This window comes from Carassius carassius, chromosome 33 (genome assembly GCF_963082965.1).
Source record: "Carassius carassius chromosome 33, fCarCar2.1, whole genome shotgun sequence".
NCBI classification, from domain to species: domain Eukaryota; kingdom Metazoa; phylum Chordata; class Actinopteri; order Cypriniformes; family Cyprinidae; genus Carassius; species Carassius carassius.
In genome coordinates, this window is record NC_081787.1 from 23592333 (window position 1) to 23613226 (window position 20894).

Below are 20894 nucleotides of genomic sequence, written 5' to 3' on the forward strand. Positions count from 1 at the left end.
ATGAAAATCTAACACATAAGAACACACACACTCACACATTCACACCAGTTGCAGGAAGATAGAAAGTTATGAAATAATGAGTTTAAGAGAATGAAAATGTGAAATCCCAAGTTCATAGCAATACGTGAAATTGCATAGACATGAACAACCATCAATCACTTAATTAACTCTCACATTGAGTTCCTCAACGAGGTTAAAACTATATTAGATACACCAGTTTAGCTCAGTCTGGAGGTACATTACTTGTGTTGACTGTGTAAAGGGGTTCCCTTTGTTGTCATCGAAAATGGGGTTTCCCAAGGTTGCTGATTGGCCGGAAGTTCAGTAGTCGTTGAATTGACGCAGAGTTGTGGGCTGGTTGAAGTTTCAGACAGGCACTCGAAGTAAGACTCAGAGACACGGAGTTACAAAACTTAACTCAGAACAAGGAACTCTCAAACGGAAAAGAAAAGAAACTAAAGTAAAACAATAGAATAGATGTCAAGTTTGATGAGACTAGGTGGTATTTCTTCTCATTGTGGCTAAGTAGAAGCAGGCATGCAGGCCGAAGCACACTGGAACAGCACTCAAAAAATGCAAAAAGTGATGACTAAAAGCAGCAGCTAAGAGCCGGCATGACTAAAAGCAAAAGCTTAAAGCAAAATTTGATGGTGTCCTGAGTATTTAAATTGGCCTTTTTGCCACACCTAAATGTGGTCTTGACCAATTAGATATTGTCTTTGCTCAGGCTGTCATAAATCATGTTATCTTATCAATCACGTGGTCCTAATTTTCCCGCTCTTGCAGTGTATAAGTTTGGACATGATTCCTATAACAAGAATTTGATACATTTGACAAATAATTGGTGGTCAGAAACGTTTCAAGAAAGAATATTCAAACACAGACATACTAAACATGAATATGAATCCTTAAGCTATTCAATAGTTATTAAAATGACATACACATAAAGTGATTAGAAACATGATGTCAAATATGTGGGTTACATACCTGTATATAATATGGAGTTAAGCAATGGACTGATATTCCTTTATAAGTATTTTTTTAGTTCATTTTGGTGCATCTACATCTGTAAAATATGTTTATGTGTCATTCTTTGACATAAGGACGTTCTGTGGAGTCCAGAGGTTAAAAGGTCTCCTAGAAGGAATTTCAGTCTGGTTCTTTTCTTCTAGGTGGGGGAAGTCAATCCAAAGATTTTGTGACCATGAATAATATAATGGGTTTACATGTGATGGTCATGCTGTGCATCTCTTTGACCATCAATCTTGATTACTTGTGCCAAATTTGAGAATCTCTTTTCCAAATTGAAATTGTCAAAAAAATTTCTAATGGTGTTAATGTTGAACGCTGATCTGTGAAGGAGCTGGTTGGTTAGCTTGATTCGGACTGTGGTGCTAGGAATTGATTTACAACATCCTGTTGTTTTGAGCTTTTCTGTGGAATTTGGCTCCTCATGTTTCAACCATGATCCCGATCAAGTCTTTAATTTGTCTGTTTCGTGTCTGATACCCTACAAACAGATGTCGCAAGCGTGCCATCACTCTTGCATTGTGTATGCGTCGATTAAGATTTTTATTTTGTTTTGTGGATTATGTCATTATTTTGAGAAAGTTTCTCATTATCACGAGAAACTTAGATTAGATCAGATTAGATTCAACTTTATTGTAATTGCACATGTGGGTGCAAGGCAACGAAATGCAGTGCAGGGGAAGAAGAAAAACAGCATAACATTAGGGAAGGGAGGAGAAAAAACAACACCCAGACTATGCTCCTTTGGGAGTACAGTGTGAGAACAGGAAAAATACCTCAGCAACAAAAAGCACATAATCAATACAGCATAAGCACACGACTTTGCTACAGGCAAGCAGCCATCTGGTCCATCAGCCCTACGGCTCTGGTCACAAACCCGCTTGTCAGACTGGCGGTACAAGCAGCGAAGGCAAGGGATGGGGGGGTGAATGCATATCTGTATGTGCGTATGTGTGTGTGTATGTATGTAAGAGTTAGTGTATTTGTAGGCCTGGAGAGCTGGCATTCAAATCTAGGTGCCTCAGTCTGCAGATTGTGAGAGCGACACAGCAAGTTGCCATGGAGACAGCCTTGATCAGGTTCCAGACAGAGTCAGCAATAAGCAGGTGTCTGTGGAAGTGGGGGGAGGAACGCAAGAGCGTCTCGCTGCAGTGCTCTTCTGGGGTAGCTGTTGTTCCCAACATTGGCCTTGGCCGAGGCCAGTGCTGGTAGAGGGGAGCCGAAGGAAGATTTGGTCTTGGGGCGAGTAGCCACATTCCAATTTACCAGTTACTCTCTTTGTCCATTCTGGTCTCCGAATCCATCCATATTCCTTTGCAAATCCGTGAGCTTCTCCGTGATGGTATCCATATTGCGGTTAATAGTCTCAGTCTCAGTGCTGACCGCTCTGCTCACTGCTTCAATCATGACGGGCAGCCTTGTGAGGCTTTGGACAGCTGTTTCCGTTTTCTGAATTCTTCGATAACCCAGGGCAAAGCCTAATCCAATCAGCAGAAGACCTGTTATCATGGTTCCAAATAGGTAGATTTCTTCAATGTCTTCCACGGAAAGAGCCGCCAGACACACGACCCGCCACCTCTCCCATGCGCCCATCATGTAGCCAGCTGCGAACGTTCTGGCAGGGCAGTCAGGTTCTCCCGAACCCGAACTTCTCATCGAGAAGATGGTGTCAATTGCGTTGAGAGACCAGTTGATCAAATCCATGATTTTTCAGTTTGGAAAGCAGTGCAGAGAGAGTCTCTCAAGTATTAGACAATAGACAAGATGAGATGAGACAAGAGAGCAAGCAGGGAAGGTAAGGGGGATTAGAGGGAAGAAACTATGAGAAAACTAAGTCATAATTCGAGAAAGTTTATCATTATTATGAGAAACTAAGTCATTATCATAAGAAACTAAGCCATTATTATGATAAAATAAGTCAAAATTACGAGAAATTTTCTCAATATAACGAGATACTAAGACTTACTGAATCATATTTTTTCTCAACTGTGGCTGAAACGGGCTTCCATAGTCAACAGAGTACATCAGGGATAAAACCTAAGAAGCATGTTAAATAACATATCCATTTTACCCGTTTTAAAGTATTTGATGAAAAATACATTTAAAATAATAATTAAATAATTTAAATAAAAATGTAAATAAAGTAGCATCATTTATTTGCACAAAAAACGCAGTAATGATATTTACATTTTCATCTTCTGCCAAAATCAAAGGTCTTTTTTTTTGTACCTTGAATATTATATTTTTACTTTTCCCACAGTCACTGAAAAACTTCTGATTTAATCACCTTCAACAAAACTCAAAGTCATATTTTGTATCATATGTCTGATAGTCACAGGGTTTCTCAAGGCTGATTTCTACATAAATTGCCAACATTTTAAAAACTACTAGAAGAGCTCATGAAATGTGACAATTTCTGCAGCGCATGGTGACAAACATGTGTTAAGGAAAGTGCTGTGGGGTTGTTTGTTGCTATTTAATGTTGTGGGAATAAAACAAAGTTTTTTATTTAATATTATTCTCACCAGGGAACCATTAGCCTGGTTGTACCCTATATGTGGTAACTGTGGTATAAGCAGAATATTGTAGGCCAGACTGTTCAATCAGCTTAGGTACAATATCACCTCAGGCACACATTACATTTTCAATAATTCAATGGTCCAATGTCAAATATTCTGTAATGCATGGTATACAGACACTGAAAATAAAAGTTACAGGACTGTTATTGAAATATTATTAATTCCTAATATCAATGCTCTGTTTATAAAGGGTTTTCAGTATAGGTTTATTATGTATTTTTATTTTTTATTTATTTATTTATTTATTTTCTTAAGGATAGCTATCTGGAATGTAACTGTTCTTTAACTTCCCACTAAGTTAAGAAAGTGACATGACATACAGCCAAGTACGGTGACCCATACTCAGAATTCGTGCTCTGCATTTAACCCACCCAAAGTGCACACACACAGAAGTGAACACACACACCTGGAGCATTTATGCTGCACTAACCAGGGAGCAGTTGGGGTTAGGTGCCTTGCTCAAGGGCACCTACAGGTGCTGGTCATATAATTAGAATATCATCAAAAAGTTTATTTCACTAATTCCATTCAAAAAATGAAAGTTGCATATTATATTAATTCATTACACACAGACTGATTTATTTCAGATGTTTATTTATTTTAATTTTGATGTTTATAACTGACAACTAAGGAAAATCCCAAATTCAGTATCTCAGAAAATTAGAATATTGTGAAAAGGTTCAATATTGAAGACACCTGGTGCCACACTCTAATCAGCTAATTAACTCAAAACACATGCAAAGCCTTTAAATTGTCTCTCAGTCTAGTTCTATAGGCTACACAATCATGAGGTAGACTGCTGACTTGACAGTTGTCCAAAAGACGACCACTGACACCTTGCACAAGGAGGGCAAGACACAAAAGGTCATTGCAAAAGAGGCTGGCTGTTCACAGAGCTCTTTGTCCAAGCACATTAATAGAGAGGTGATATAGAAAAAAGGAAAAGATATGGTAGAAAAAAAGTGTACAAGCAATAGAGATAACCGCACTGTGGAGAGGATTGTGAAACAAAACCCATTCAAAAATGTGGGGGAGATTCACAAAGAGTGGTCTGCAGCTGGAGTCAGTGCTTCAAGAACCACTATGCACAGACGTATCCAAGACATGGTTTTCAGCTGTTGCATTCCTTGTGTCAAGCCCCTCTTGAACAACAGACAGTGTCAGAAGCGTCTCGCTTCGAAAAGGACTTGACTGCTGCTAAGTGGTCCAAAGTTAAATCAACTTTTTCATGATATTCTAATTATATGACCAGCACCTGTAAGTCATGGTATTGCCAGCCTGAGACTCGAACCCACAACCTTAGGGTTAGGAGTCAAATTCTCTAACCACTAGGCCACGACTTCCCCAAGAATGTACACTCTCATTCTCACAGGGACATTAGTCAACCAGTCACAGACATCTTCTGGTTCTTCTCAGCATTATACAGCATAGCCCATGAAATGTGTTGAGGTGTTTTCTATTGATTCAAAACAATGCTGTTCCTAACTGTCGAGGAAAGTAAACACATCCATCGCGTTTTGTCACACTGTGCAAGAATAGAAAGGTTTAGAGGAAAAATGGCAGTTGCTAAGTAACCATTTTAGTTGGTAGAACAGCAGATGGTGGTGATGTGTTCATGAGTGATTCTGCATGTGTGTGTGTGTGTGTGTGTGTTTGGGTGAGGCAGATAAAGAGAGAGAAGGAAACTAGAGCAGAGTCCCTGAAGAGAGGAACAAGAGATCATTTGTGCATTCAAGAAATTACCCCCACAACAAACAAACATAATGTAGTAACATAAAGTTCAACAGAATCTTAGATCAAGGCATGCTGGTTTGGATTGCACTACAGATTTGCCATACCGTCCGCTACACTATTAAATCATGCAGTTTTTCTTTTAGAAACTGTAAACACACACATATCGCTGACATATAAACAGTTTGAGAGCCATTTTGATGATAATGATCCATACAAAGACTTAAATCAAGCAAGCAAACAAAGCATGACATTTACAGCTACAAAATAATAATAATAATAAAAGAAAAAAAGAGGCCTATGCTACCACACTTACAAATATAATAACGATGATGATAATAATAATAACAATAATAATAATAATAATAATAATAATGCTTATTATTATTAGTATTATTACAACCCGAATTCCGGAAAAGTTGGGACGTTTTTTAAATTTTAATAAAATGAAAACTAAAAGACTTTCAAATCACATGAGCCAATATTTTATTCACAATAGAACATAGATAACATAGCAAATGTTTAAACTGAGAAAGTTTACAATTTTATGCACAAAATGAGCTCATTTCAATTTTGATTTCTGCTACAGGTCTCAAAATAGTTGGGACGGGGCATGTTTACCATGGTGTAGCATCTCCTTTTCTTTTCAAAACAGTTTGAAGACGTCTGGGCATTGAGGCTATGAGTTGCTGGAGTTTTGCTGTTGGAATTTGGTCCCATTCTTGCCTTATATAGATTTCCAGCTGCTGAAGGGTTCGTGGTCGTCTTTGACGTATTTTTCGTTTAATGATGCGCCAAATGTTCTCTATAGGTGAAAGATCTGGACTGCAGGCAGGCCAGGTTAGCACCCGGACTCTTCTACGACGAAGCCATGCTGTTGTTATAGCTGCAGTATGTGGTTTTGCATTGTCCTGCTGAAATAAACAAGGCCTTCCCTGAAATAGACGTTGTTTGGAGGGAAGCATATGTTGCTCTAAAACCTTTATATACCTTTCAGCATTCACAGAGCCTTCCAAAACATGCAAGCTACCCATACCGTATGCACTTATGCACCCCCATACCATCAGAGATGCTGGCTTTTGAACTGAACGCTGATAACATGCTGGAAGGTCTCCCTCCTCTTTAGCCCGGAGGACACGGCGTCCGTGATTTCCAACAAGAATGTCAAATTTGGACTCGTCTGACCATAAAACACTATTCCACTTTGAAATAGTCCATTTTAAATGAGCCTTGGCCCACAGGACACGACGGCGCTTCTGGACCATGTTCACATATGGCTTCCTTTTTGCATGATAGAGCTTTAGTTGGCATCTGCTGATGGCACGGCGGATTGTGTTTACCGACAGTGGTTTCTGAAAGTATTCCTGGACCCATTTAGTAATGTCATTGACACAATCATGCCGATGAGTGATGCAGTGTCGTCTGAGAGCCCGAAGACCACGGGCATCCAATAAAGGTCTCCGGCCTTGTCCCTTACGCACAGAGATTTCTCCAGTTTCTCTGAATCTTTTGATGATGTTATGCACTGTAGATGATGAGATTTGCAAAGCCTTTGCAATTTGACGTTGAGGAACATTGTTTTTAAAGTTTTCCACAATTTTTTTACGCAGTCTTTCACAGATTGGAGAGCCTCTGCCCATCTTTATTTCTGAGAGACTCTGCTTCTCTAAGACAAAGCTTATCATGTTACAGACTTCTCTAAGACAAAGCAAATCATGTTACAGACCTGATATCAATTAACTAGATGTTCTCCCAGCTGAATCTTTTCAAAACTGCTTGCTTTTTTAGCCATTTGTTGCCCCCGTGCCAACTTTTTTGAGACCTGTAGCAGGCATTAAATTTTAAATGAGCTAATTAAGTGGATAAAAGTGTAAAATTTCTCAGTTTAAACATTTGCTACGTTATCTATGTTCTATTGTGAATAAAATATTGGCTCATGTGATTTGAAATTCCTTTAGTTTTCATTTTATTAAAATTTAAAAAACGTCCCAACTTTTCCGGAATTCGGGTTGTAGTATTATTATTAGAATATATTTTTAAGAAAAAAAATGTTTCATTTTTTTGCTTCAAAATGTCATGTTTAATGTCTTGTAATTTCTTTGTAATGATGCAATTTTCTTGCAATTTCTGAGTTACTGTTCTTTCTTTCTTTCTTTCTTTCTTTCTTTTTCTTTCTTTCTTTCTTTCTTTCCTTCTTTCTTTCTTTCTTTCTTTCTTTCTTTCTTTCTTTTTCTTTCTTTCTTTCTTTCTTTTTATTTTATTTTTTCTTCAGTGTACTATATACATAATTATCATTTCACTTTGTTTGAGTTGGTGACATTATAAGACTGTTCATATCATATTAATGCTACACAATCCATATTATTTTAGATCCTATTTATTTATGTATTTATTTATTTAACTAAGATTTAATCCAGTGAAAATTATCTTGTTTAAAGTTTTCATAAGGTTCTTCAAAAAAGCATTGATGCCAATAATGTACTTTTATTTTTTTTAAGAGTGTGATATATAGTTTTCTGTAAATAGCATTACTTACCATTAAATAAACTAAGCACATCTTTTGTGGACATGCAAAGGAGACATGACTACATAAAGCTCTGCAGGTTTATTTTTATAAAAATGAAACGCCCACTAGTTAGAAACTTTTATATAGTTCATTACTTTGCAAGTTTGTTTATGAAATAGTTTGGCTAATTTCATTTTGCTGTCAGCTACCAATCAGCATGCAATTCTTTTAGCTCTGTTTAACACGCTTTAACATTTAAATCCATTCAGCAGAATTTCACAGACTTTGCCCCAAAAGCAATGCAGAAAATGCAGAAAACGTCAGCAGATTCTGACTAGACCTGTGGCAAAAACAGTGTTTAACTACACTGAACTTTAAAGAAATATATTTTCTGGACAGCCCAATTTTCTGTTCTTCAACCACAGATCATCCCTAATAGATCCTTCAAATGTTTTCAATCCTAGTCAAAAATGCTAAAGAATTCCCACTGAAATTTCTATTATGATCTGAAGCCAGGGGATCCTATGAGAGTTTTACAATAGGATTCCAGCAAAAAAAAAAAAAAAAAAAAGATATTTTAGAACACCCAGTTCCCAACCAGACTGTTGTGATTCCCAGTAGGATCAATTATAAATAGATCCATGTGGAACTGTACCATACTGTAAGTCAAACACAACATAAATAGAGTTTTGATAAAGATTATACATACAACATCCAAAATTAATCTAAGAATCAAACAATGCTGTATTATCCCGTATGATCTTTAATTATTTAATTCCCATTAAGATTATTTATATATCATTCCAATCAAGGCATTTTAAATCATGACTAGCGAATAACATTTTTTTTCCCCCCATCGGACACATGCTAGCACTCGTTGAAATCTTTCTGCTACTGCAAAGCGATGTATAAATTTTTTTTCTTTTTTTATTTACTGAAACAGATGTGAAACATTAACACTGGATGGGAAGCCAGGTTGCTTTGGAGTTTGTCATTAATATTCATACCTCATAGAGGTTGTATTTGACTAATAAGGTGCCATGTGGCCAGATGAACAATTACAAGTGATGAGAGTAGCCTGGTGGGAAAGTTTGTGTGCAACATGGCGCCCAAAGGTCTTGACATCTGCTTAGTTTGGGCAATGGCACTTTTGGACAGAGCCTGGCTTCTATTCATTACATGAATGGTTCTTGTGTGACCACCAAGGGGCATATTGCGACATAACAAAACATTGTGGGTCACAGTTAGTCTGTCTTGGGTGACATGTGTTCTTAATAAAAACATCTGCTGAGATAGGAGTGGAGAAGTGACTGCTGTGGACAAATGGACAATCAGACACAATTCACAAGTGGGCAGTATATTAGACGTATGCTTTAAAAATCAAAGACATAATTCAAAAACCATATTATTTTATTTCTTCCATAGATAACACATAATGTATATCCAAGTTGCTATTTTCCATGGAATGGATTTATGTTGTGATGAGTGTCTGTAAAAAAAAAAAAAAAAAAAAAAAAAAAAAATATATATATATATATATATATATATATATATATTTAATAGGACAATAGCCTAGTTTTGTATAGTCTTGTATAAATGTTCTGGAGCCAGAAAATAGTTTTGTGTGATGAACAGACCAGAAATAGTTGATGAAGGAAGAAATTAAAATCATACAGATTTTAAGGGTCAGTAGCAGATGAAGACAGAATTATAATTTTATTTAAAAATGAAACAATAAAGGAGAAGTTGAAAATGTTGTCATTTATTCACTTTCATGTTGTTTCAAACCTGAAGATATTTTGAAGACCCAAACAGTTGGTGGCATTCATTTGTCTTCCATAGTATGGAGGAAAAAAATAAAATAGAATAAAAATAAATAAACTGAAAGGATATCTGCAACTGTTTGGGTCTTCAAAATATATTGTGTTCAACAGAATAAATAAATCCATACAGGCTTTGAACAACATGATGGTAAGTAGATGATGACTGGGGGGCTATGCGTAATCTTTTAAGGTAAATATAATTTTCTTAACTCTCCAAGACTCTTATATTGTTGTAATGCTAATTTTAGATTAGATTAACATATAATCAGATGTCACCCAGACAATATATTCCCTCACAGATAAATTATAAAATACTCAATGATAAAATAAACTGTAAAAAAAATTCAACTTACAGTTTGTATTACAAACTCAGTTTTTAATGTTTATTAAACTATTTAACATTAAAAAAGTTGAGATAACACAGAAAAGTAAGTAAAATAGAAATGTAGATCAATTTGTTTCACCAAATTAATATTTAAAGTTGTTTCACCAAATTAATATTTAAAGTTAGAACAACTAAAAACTTTAAGTTGATTATTAGTATTGCCCATAAAGGCTGATCACTTTTTTATATACATCGCCATTTTCATTTCTCCCACTTCATTTTCGGTTTGCCTCAAGCGGCGCCCATTTTTTCCGTCATTGTGATCGTTCTGGTAAGTATAGTTCTATGTGTATCAATTCACGATATGATTTAAATGAAGTTTGTTCACAATATGCGCTTTTGTACAACATAGGTGGCGACAAGTTCAATTTTCCCACCTCGTTTTATGAGTTGCCTCTGGTCAGACGAGCGCCAGGTTTTTTTTTTTTTTTTCTCGACAGTGCAATTGCTCTGGCAGGTAATGTTGTATGCAGGCTCTATGATAATAATTTACAATAAGATCTGAATGGTATTTGGTCACAATATGTGTTTCTGTACAACTGCTTAGGTGGCTCCAAGTTGGTCAGTTTAACTTCTCCTGCTTTGTCTTCGAGCTGTCTTAAGTCATTCGGTGTCATTTTTCCAGATAGTGTCATGACTTAGGTAAGCACTGTTTAATATATATTAAGTTGTGTGGGTGCCTTTGAGTTTTGGATAAGGTCATTTAAGTTATAAGTGTATTAAGGAAAGAAAAAAAAAAGTTAAAACAATGCAAAGTATGTTTTAAAAATGCAAATAATTGAAGAGCTATTTTATAGAAGTTTTTATTTTTATTTTATTTGATATTTGTTTAACCAACCTGCTTGCTTTATGATAGTATTTTAAGTTGTTATTTTTATATTGTTCTCTAGCATTGAATGAAGGTATCCCTTGTGGTTAAAAAATAATATGAAATCTTATGTTGTTGCCCAAAGAATTAGTTCTACCACTGTATTGTTTTTTTTTTTTTCTGATTAGGGTGATGCAGTGCAAGATATTCAGATTTGAACACCCTGCTCAGGAGGTCCCTTTGAAACATTACCAATTGTGCAACTACCCTGCCTCTACACAGAATGCATCTGCTCCTTTAAAACCACTGGTTGAAGTCTCACCTTTTTTAAGATCACACAAGCACTTATCTTCACGTGAGAGTCACTTAACATTTAATTGTGAATTGTGTGACTTTAAGAAAATTTGTAAAACACCTGATTACTCCAAACATATAAGGAGCAAGAAAATCATGAAACTTTAAGGTGCCCTTTTAGCCAGTGTGATTTTAAAACACATCTGATTTCATCATCCAGTGGTCACAGAAGTCAAAAACATCGCAGCTTTTCCATTACAGACTTTAGAGCAAATATCATTATTCAAAAGGCAGGACCAAAAGACAGTGAGCCACAAACTCTTTTTTGCTATGCACACACTTTTATCGCCATTGCCATGAATTTTATATTGCTTGTGATAGATATGAAGGACAGATATGAAAGCCTGGACCTGTTGTTATTTTTGCTCATTATTTTTGACTTGAATTTTGTATTTGTTTTTATTTGATGCTTTCCCCATTTAATCAATTGTACAGAAGTTTTTACTTTTGCAACTCAAATGTGACAAATAAGCTCTTAACTTGAACAGATTTTTTTTTTTGTGTTGTAATTTAATTTATTTTATTGTAAATGTAATGACTTGATTTGGTTTGTGGTTTACTGTTCTACAAAAAAATCATACTGATGAAATAATAAAAAAAAAAATATATATTTTTTTTGAGGACCAATGTTGTACTGAGTAGCATTTAAAAAATTAATTCACTCATATTGGATTGACAGTTTTGCGCTGAATTTAAAACTGGTTGAGTAAAACCTAAAATCCTGAAGCTTCACTGTAAAAAAATTACAGTTGATTAAACATGCACAAAAGTTTATTAGATCTTGTACCCACTAAATTACTGAAAGAGTTGTTACCTGTAGCAAAAGGACTGCTTCTCAATATTATAACTCGTCATTATCTCTAGGTCACATCCCAAAACACTTCAAGCTGGCAGTGATTAAGCATCATATTAAGAAATAGGACCCATTTCAAATCTTCCATTTATGTCAATTTTTTTTGAAGAAGTTGTGTCTGCTCAATTGTGCTCATTCCTGAAAAAAAAGAGAAAAAAAAAAGAAAAGTAATAATAATAATAATAATAATAATTAAATAAATTATATCATGTTATTGTGTCATGTTCCATGAAGATATTTTGTAAACTTCCTACTGTAAATTGGTAATGAATTTGATTAGTAATATGCAGTGCTAATAATTCATTTGGTCAACTTTTAAAGTGATTTTCCTCAGTATTAAGATTTTTTTTTGCACCCTCAGATTCCAGATTTTAGCAAATTCAAGTGTAAATCTTAATTTTGAAAAAAGACACTTAACACTAGTTTTGACTGGACATACACACGCACGCGCACACACACACACACACACACACACACACACACACACACACACACTCACACACACACACACATATAATTGAGGATTTTCAGTCATGTTTCAGGCCCCATCATAAATAATGAAATTACAAATGACTTGTTTCTTGCATAAGACCAAGGCTGTATCTCATTACTAGTTTTACTTGATCTTAGGGCTGTATTCAACACTACAGATCATGTCATACTCATAGATAAATTACAAAACCATACTGGTATTCAAGGGCAGATTTAAGCTATGTGTGTATATATATATATATATATATATATATATATATATATATATATATATATAACGTGTTATAACGTGTTTAATATGATTGTACTATATTTGTCATTGTCGTGTGATCTTTCAGCATCAGTTTCATCACTTCACTTTCATGCACATATCTTCTCCCATGGTCTCATGGGACAGTAAAGTGTTCATCAGATGTGTATTTCAGAGCGTACAAGTAGTAGGTCATCCAGGAACATAAATACTGTGAATTCTGACATATTACTCTGTACATATACTGTTATTCTTCTACTATAAAAAAGGAAAGTATGTGATTTACGAAGCAGCCTTTTTGTTATTCACTCAAAAAAAATAGTTGTTACATTAGTTGTTATCACAGATATCCTTTATCTTTTATTTTCCCAGGTAATGGATGACAAATAAAATGACCATTATCATAACCAAACCATAATGTATTTTTAATAAACATGAACATTAAAAGTGGCAGACATAACTTCTGTAATGAACAAATGTAATGAACTGTAATGACTTCTGTCAGACCTTAAAACAGCAGCCTAATTAAATGTATCATGTGTTTTAGTAACATATTTAAACTGCGTTGGGAAATTATTTACTATTGCCTTGTTTATGAATTACATTTAACACTGTTCACATAATAGACTCATCACAGTTAACATCATTTTATATATCATTATTATCATCATTTATATATATATATATATATATATATATATATATATATATATATATATATATATATATATATATATATATATATATATATATATATATATTTTTAAGTTAACTATTACTATTAATAATAATAAAAAATACATTTATTACAGAATACATTTTTTTAAAATTAAATAAATATTACTATGATATTACTAATAATTCTATAAAACTAAAATGATACTACTAAACATACAATAAAATTGCAATAAGTTATACTGCAATACTAGTATTCATGGCTGTCTTATTTTCTTCATTTTCAAACATTAAACAGTCAAGTTGTTATTTTGGCGGGAAACCGCAGGGGGCCCTTAAAGCTTTTCTTTTGTTATCAACAGGCAATTTATAAGCACTTATTATTACAAGTTTGTGAGAATGGTTGGTGCACATTCTGGTCTCAAATGCATGTTACAAGCAACTCAAATTCAGAGCACATGCTGAGTTTTTGGAGAAGCCACAATTTATTGAACAGAGCCACTTTGAAAGACCGAAAACAAGTAAATAATTGATTTATTGAATTAAACTGCAGCCTACGGAATTTGAAAATCATATTAATCGATATTGCAATTTTGATTCACCATGCAGCCTTACTTTATAGCATTATTTCATTCATGTTTATTCATCTGATAGTACTGAAAGAGGTAACATTTAGTGCTTTGTCTATATGTTTATGAACAATGGTTCATTATCAGATAGATTAAAATTGCATACTTTGACACCTGCATTACTGTGTTGGTTACATTAATATTGTATCATGTTTATTAAATAAGCAGGCAGGAACTATAAAACTGTAAAATAGACCCTGTTTAAATCTTTTTGTGATATGGGAATTTTCTGACATGGATAACGATAATGTTACCAGCCTTATTATCCATTTAATATGAAGCTTGGGCTACAACCAAGCCCACTGCAAGCTTCTGCTGAACTTTCTTCATTAGTTGCTTTAAAGTTTAATCACACACCAGTGCTTATGCCTGCGTATTGCAGAAACCTTGAAATCCTCATGTCATATGCATGATATTGTTACAGTACATATTTGCAATGCAAGTTATTAAAATCACCTTTGTCTTTTTGGTTTCACCTCTCCATTTGTATGAAACATCAGGAGAAGCTTTTATTGTTTGTCAGGTTTCAGGCCCCACCATAGCACAGAAACTGCACTTGTTAAAATTACAAATGACTTGCTTCTTGCGTCAGATCAAGGCAGCATCTCATTGCTAGTTTTACTTGATCTTAGTGCTACGTTCGACACCATAGATAATGACATACTCATAGATCGATTACAAAACTATACAGGTATTCAAGGGCAGGCTCTAAGATGGTTTAGATCCTACCTGTCCGATCGCTACAATTTTGTTTATTTAAATAGGGAGGCTTCTCATTTATCACCAGTAAAATATGGAGTGCCACAAGGATCCATCCTAGGTCCCCTTCTATTTTCAATATACATGTTGCCCCTTGACAATATTATTAGAAAATACGGAATTAGCTTGCACTGTTATGCTGATGATACTCAGCTATATATCTCAACGAGACCAGATTCAACTTCTAAATTATCTAAGCTAACAGAGTGCGTTAAAAATGTAAAAGATTGGATCACCAATAATTTTCTCCTATTAAATTCGGATAAGACAGAGATATTAATTATTGGACCAAAAAACAGTACACAGAATCTTGTAGATTACAATTTGCAACTAGACGGATGTACTGTTACTTCCTCTACAGTCAAAAATATGGGTGTTCTATTAGACAGCAACTTGTCTTTTGAAAATAATATTCCCATGTTACAAAAACTGCATTCTTCCATGTTATATGAAACATGTTATGTGTTTCTGATGCAGAAAAGCTAGTTCATGCATTCATGACCTCTAGACTGGACTATTGTAATGCACTCCTAGGTGGCTGTCCTGCTTCTTCAATAAACAAGCTACAGGTAGTCCAAAATGCAGCAGCTAGAGTCCTTGCCAGGTCAAGAAAGTATGATCATACATATTATTTTACAGTCTCTGCACTGGCTACCTATTATGTTCTGTATCAGTTACAAATTATCATTACTTACCTATAAGGCCCTAAATGGTTTAGCTCCTGCGTACCTAACCTCCCTAAGGTTACAAAACACTGGACTTTTGGTAGTTCCTAGGATAGCAAAGTCCACTAAAGGAGGTAGAACTTTTTCAAATTTGGCTCCCAAACTCTGGAATAGCCTTCCTGATAATGTTTGGGGTTCAGACACACTCTCTCTGTTTAAATCTAGATTAAAAACGGATGCTTGGCCAAAGAGATGTGTTTTTAATATTTAGTCAGGAACAGTGCTTTAAGTGGGCCGGTACACACCGGTACTCAGTACCTCCACTTCCAAATATAGCTCTTGAGCGTACCGCCACCTCTCCGTGCGCCCAGAACGTGCTTTTGCTGAAAATTCAGCAACACTGCAGTTGCTGAATTGGGTTCTTTCACATCTTTCTGTTTGTTTAAACTGTGATTTCTATTTGTTCGTTCATGTGCAGGAGGAAGCAAACTTCATGAAGGAGAACTCAGTTCGGTGTTGCTATCTATGAGACGCGGCTCCCTGTGTGCGCACTGAACACAGCGTGTGAGCACAGGTGAGCTTTCCTGCATCTTGTGTTTGAATGCTTTAGACTGTTTTGAATGTTTGAATTGGCAAGGTTTAAAAACACATGAAATATGATGAGAAGATTTTTGTGATGACGCACAGCAGTGGCTTCTCAACTGTCCCGAGTGTCTTTTAAGGCTGGTCTCAGCCAGTTAGTTGAGATGGCCAGGGACCCCTGCTCAGCCATGGGGCCCCTATAATGGCCCTGGCTACAAGCCTTAATTAAGCAGGCCATTTAGCATTTAAAATGTGAGAATATGTTTTATTGTCCCTGAAATTAACAAATAAGTTTTACCTAGTACTTACTTATATCAGAGGGACTAATCAGGTGTTAATAGCAATTCTGCCACAGACCATATATTATCCTGATTCTATAATTATTTTATAGTATGACTATCTGCAATCTTGTGCTTATGGCCAAAACATAGCTAAGCTGCTATTCAGAATAACACAACTTTTGTGCTTCTGATATTGCTTGAGAATTGTTGGTATATGGTTTGGCAATGAAAATACTCTCTCTCTCTCTATATATATATATTATATATATGTGTGTGTGTGTGTGTGTGTGTGTGTGTGTGTGTGTGTGTGTGTGTCTCATTCAAAGAGTTTTCTTTATTTTCATGACTGTGAAAATAGTAGATTCACACTGAAGGCATCAAAACTATGAATTAACACATGTGGAATTATATATGGAATTATATACATAACAAAAAAGTGTAAAAAAAACTGTGAAAATATGTCATATTCTAGGTTCTTCAAAGTAGCCACCTTTTGCTTTGATTACTGCTTTGCACACTCTTGGCATTCTCTTGATAAGCTTCAAGAGGTAGTCACCTGAAATGGTCTTCCAACAGTCTTGAAGGAGTTCCCCGAGAGATGCTTAGCACTTGTTGGCCCTTTTGCCTTCTGTCTGTGGTCCAGCTCACCCCTAAACCATCTCGATTGGGTTCAGGTCCGGTGACTGTGGAGGCCAGGTCATCTGGCGCAGCACCCCATCACTCTCCTTCTTGGTCAAATAGCCCTTGATGCCTTCAGTGTGACTATACAATTTTCATAGTCATGAAAATAAAGAAAACTCTTTGAATGAGAAGGTGTGTCCAAACTTTTGGTCTGTACTGTATATATATATGATTGCATGTTATAAGTTGACATTTATGATAAATATTTTAACTGCTACAATGTAAAAGGAATACATAGTATACTTACATATATCAATACTTTTAATGGCCGGATCGATTTATTGTCAATAAGAGATGCAATCGATTAAAGCTATCGATGGTCGGTTATGCCACACGTGCCAGTTACATTTCAGATAATTTTATATTAAATGCCATAATGCCAGGTGAAAACTTTGCCATTGTGTTTTAAAATACAACAACGAGTACAACAAAAAACATTTCAAGAGGCGTGTTCAGCTGTCTCTGTGCTGGAAAACAGTCAACAAAGTAAAATTATCTATTAATTGTATAATCCTGCTACTAGCATTTTAATCAAACTAAACCCCCTTAAATTCAGGTGGGAAAGCAAATTTTTTGCACATACTGTCATACCGGTGACTGCACCACTGCAATAGACGCATTTTGGTTAACGATTAATCGATTAATTGATTGTTAATCTATATGACGATCGATCATGGAAATGAAGGAAAATTTACATCCCTAATATATATATATATATATATATATATCACATCTTTCTGTTTGTTTAAACCGTGATTTCTATTTGTTCGTTCATGTGCAGGAGGAAGCAAACTTCATGAAGGAGAACTCAGTTCGGTGTTGCTATCTATGAGACGCGGCTCCCTGTGTGCGCACTGAACACAGAGTGTGAGCACAGGTGAGCTTTCCCGCATCTTGTGTTTGAATGCTTTAGACTGTTTTGAATGTTTGAATTGGCAAGGTTTAAAAACACATGAAATATGATGAGAAGATTTTTGTGATGACGCACAGCAGTGGCTTCTCAACTGTCCCGAGTGTCTTTTAAGGCTGGTCTCAGCCAGTTAGTTGAGATGGCCAGGGGCCCCTGCTCAGCCATGGGGCCCCTATAATCGTCACCACCTTTCACCCCACTAGCGATGGCCCTGGCTACAAGCCTTAATTAAGCAGGCCATTTAGCATTTAAAATGTGAGAATATGTTTTATTGTCCCTGAAATTAACAAATAAGTTTTACCTAGTACTTACTTATATCAGAGGGACTAATCAGGTGTTAATAGCAATTCTGCCACAGACCATATATTATCCTGATTCTATAATTATTTTATAGTATGACTATCTGCAATCTTGTGCTTATGGCCAAAACATAGCTAAGCTGCTATTCAGAATAATACAACTTTTGTGCTTCTGATATTGCTTGAGAATTGTTGGTATATGGTTTGGCAATGAAAATACTCTCTCTCTCTATATATATATATATATTATATATATATGTGTGTGTGTGTGTGTGTGTATATATATATATATATATATACAGTACCAAAAGTTTGGACACACCTTCTCATTCAAAGAGTTTTCTTTATTTTCATGACTGTGAAAATAGTAGATTCACACTGAAGGCATCAAAACTATGAATTAACACATGTGGAATTATATATGGAATTATATACATAACAAAAAAGTGTAAAAAAAACTGTGAAAATATGTCATATTCTAGGTTCTTCAAAGTAGCCACCTTTTGCTTTGATTACTGCTTTGCACACTCTTGGCATTCTCTTGATAAGCTTCAAGAGGTAGTCACCTGAAATGGTCTTCCAACAGTCTTGAAGGAGTTCCCCGAGAGATGCTTAGCACTTGTTGGCCCTTTTGCCTTCTGTCTGTGTTCTTCAGTGTGACTATACAATTTTCATAGTCATGAAAATAAAGAAAACTCTTTGAATGAGAAGGTGTGTCCAAACTTTTGGTCTGTACTGTATATATATATATATATATATATTTATATATATATATATATATATATATATATATATATATATATATATATATGATTGCATGTTATAAGTTGACATTTATGAGAAATATTTTAACTGCTACAATGTAAAAGGAATACATAGTATACTTACATATATCAACACTTTTAATGGCCGGATCGATTTATTGTCAATATATATATATATATTGACAATAAATCAATATATATATATATATATATATTACATTTATTCATTTAGCAGACGCTTTTATCCAAAGCGACTTACAGATGAGGACAGTGGAAGCAATCAAAAACAACAAAAAGAGCAATGATATATAAGTGCTATAACAAGTCTCAGTTAGGTTAACACAGTACACCTAGCATGGGATTTTAAATAATATAATATAAAGAAAACATATAGAATAAAAAAAGAATAGAGCAAGCTAGTGCTAGTGAGGTCTTTACACATACACACACACACACACATACAATTGCATAATTAATGAAAAGAAAATAGAATATAAAATGATTAGAAAGGTAGTTAGATTTTTTTAAAGAATAGAATTAGAATAGTGAGTGTTAAAGTTAGAGGGTCAAATAAAGATGGAAGAGATGTGTTTTAAGTCGATTCTTGAAGATGGCTTAGGACTCAGCTGTCCCGGATAGAGTTGGGGAGGTCATTCCACCAGGAGGGAACATTTAAATTAAAAGTCCGTAAAAGTGACTCTGTGCTTCTTTGGGATGGCACAATCAAGCGACGTTCAATTGCAGAATGCAAGCTTCTATAGGGCACATACGTCTGAAGTAACAAGTTTAGGTAAATGGGTTCAGAGCCAGTGGTAGTTTTGTAGGCAAACATCAATGCCTTGAATTTTATACGAGCAGCTATTGGAAGCCAGTGCAAATTGATAAACAGAGGTGTGGCATGTATTCTTTTTGGCTCATTAAAAAATAATCTTGCTGCCGCGTTCTGAATTGATTGAAAAGGTTTGATAGAATTGGCTGGAAGACCTGCCAAGAGGGCATTGCAATAGTCCAGCCTGGACAGAACGAGCTTGAACAAGGAGTTGTGCAGCATGTTCCGAAAGAAAGGGCTTGATCTTCTTGATGTTGAATAAAGCAAATCTGCAGGATCGGACAGTTTTAGCAATGTGGTCTGAGAAAGTCAGCTGATCATCAATCATAACTCCAAGGATCCTAGCTGTTTTTGAAGGAGTTATGGTTGATGTGCCTAACTTGATGGTGAAATTTTGATGAAACGATGGGTTTGCTGGAATCACAAGCAGTTCTGTCTTGGCAAGGTTGAGTTGAAGATGATCATCCAGGAAGAAATGTCTGTTAGACAAGCTGAGATGCGAATAGCTACCTTCGGATCATCAGGATGGAATATATGTATATATATATATATATATATATGTATATATATATATATATATATATATATATATATATATATATATATATATATATATATATATGCAAAACATGCATACCTGAGCCACTCCATGTACCTACAGGTATAAATAGGTGACAGGAGCATCCACTCTTCAGGTTTTATGCTGAGGAGCCGAGAACGTGTCCCTGCAACAGCGAATGGTTCAACTTTGTGGCATGGGGATATAATGCCTCCATCCCTCAATCAGGGAATAAGGGGTAATGTACATAACCGAGATGTTCCCTATCTGTCAGTCACTAAGAGTTATGTCGAACAACATATGGGGTCCATGGAAAACACCACAACCTGAACACCATCACAACCCTGTGGTGCTGCAATTGTCGACAAGCCACGGCGAGTCACCTCCACGCAAATTCACTGACCTTGGTACCGGAAGGGACCAAAAGGGTGAGTACATAGCTGCTGGGGAA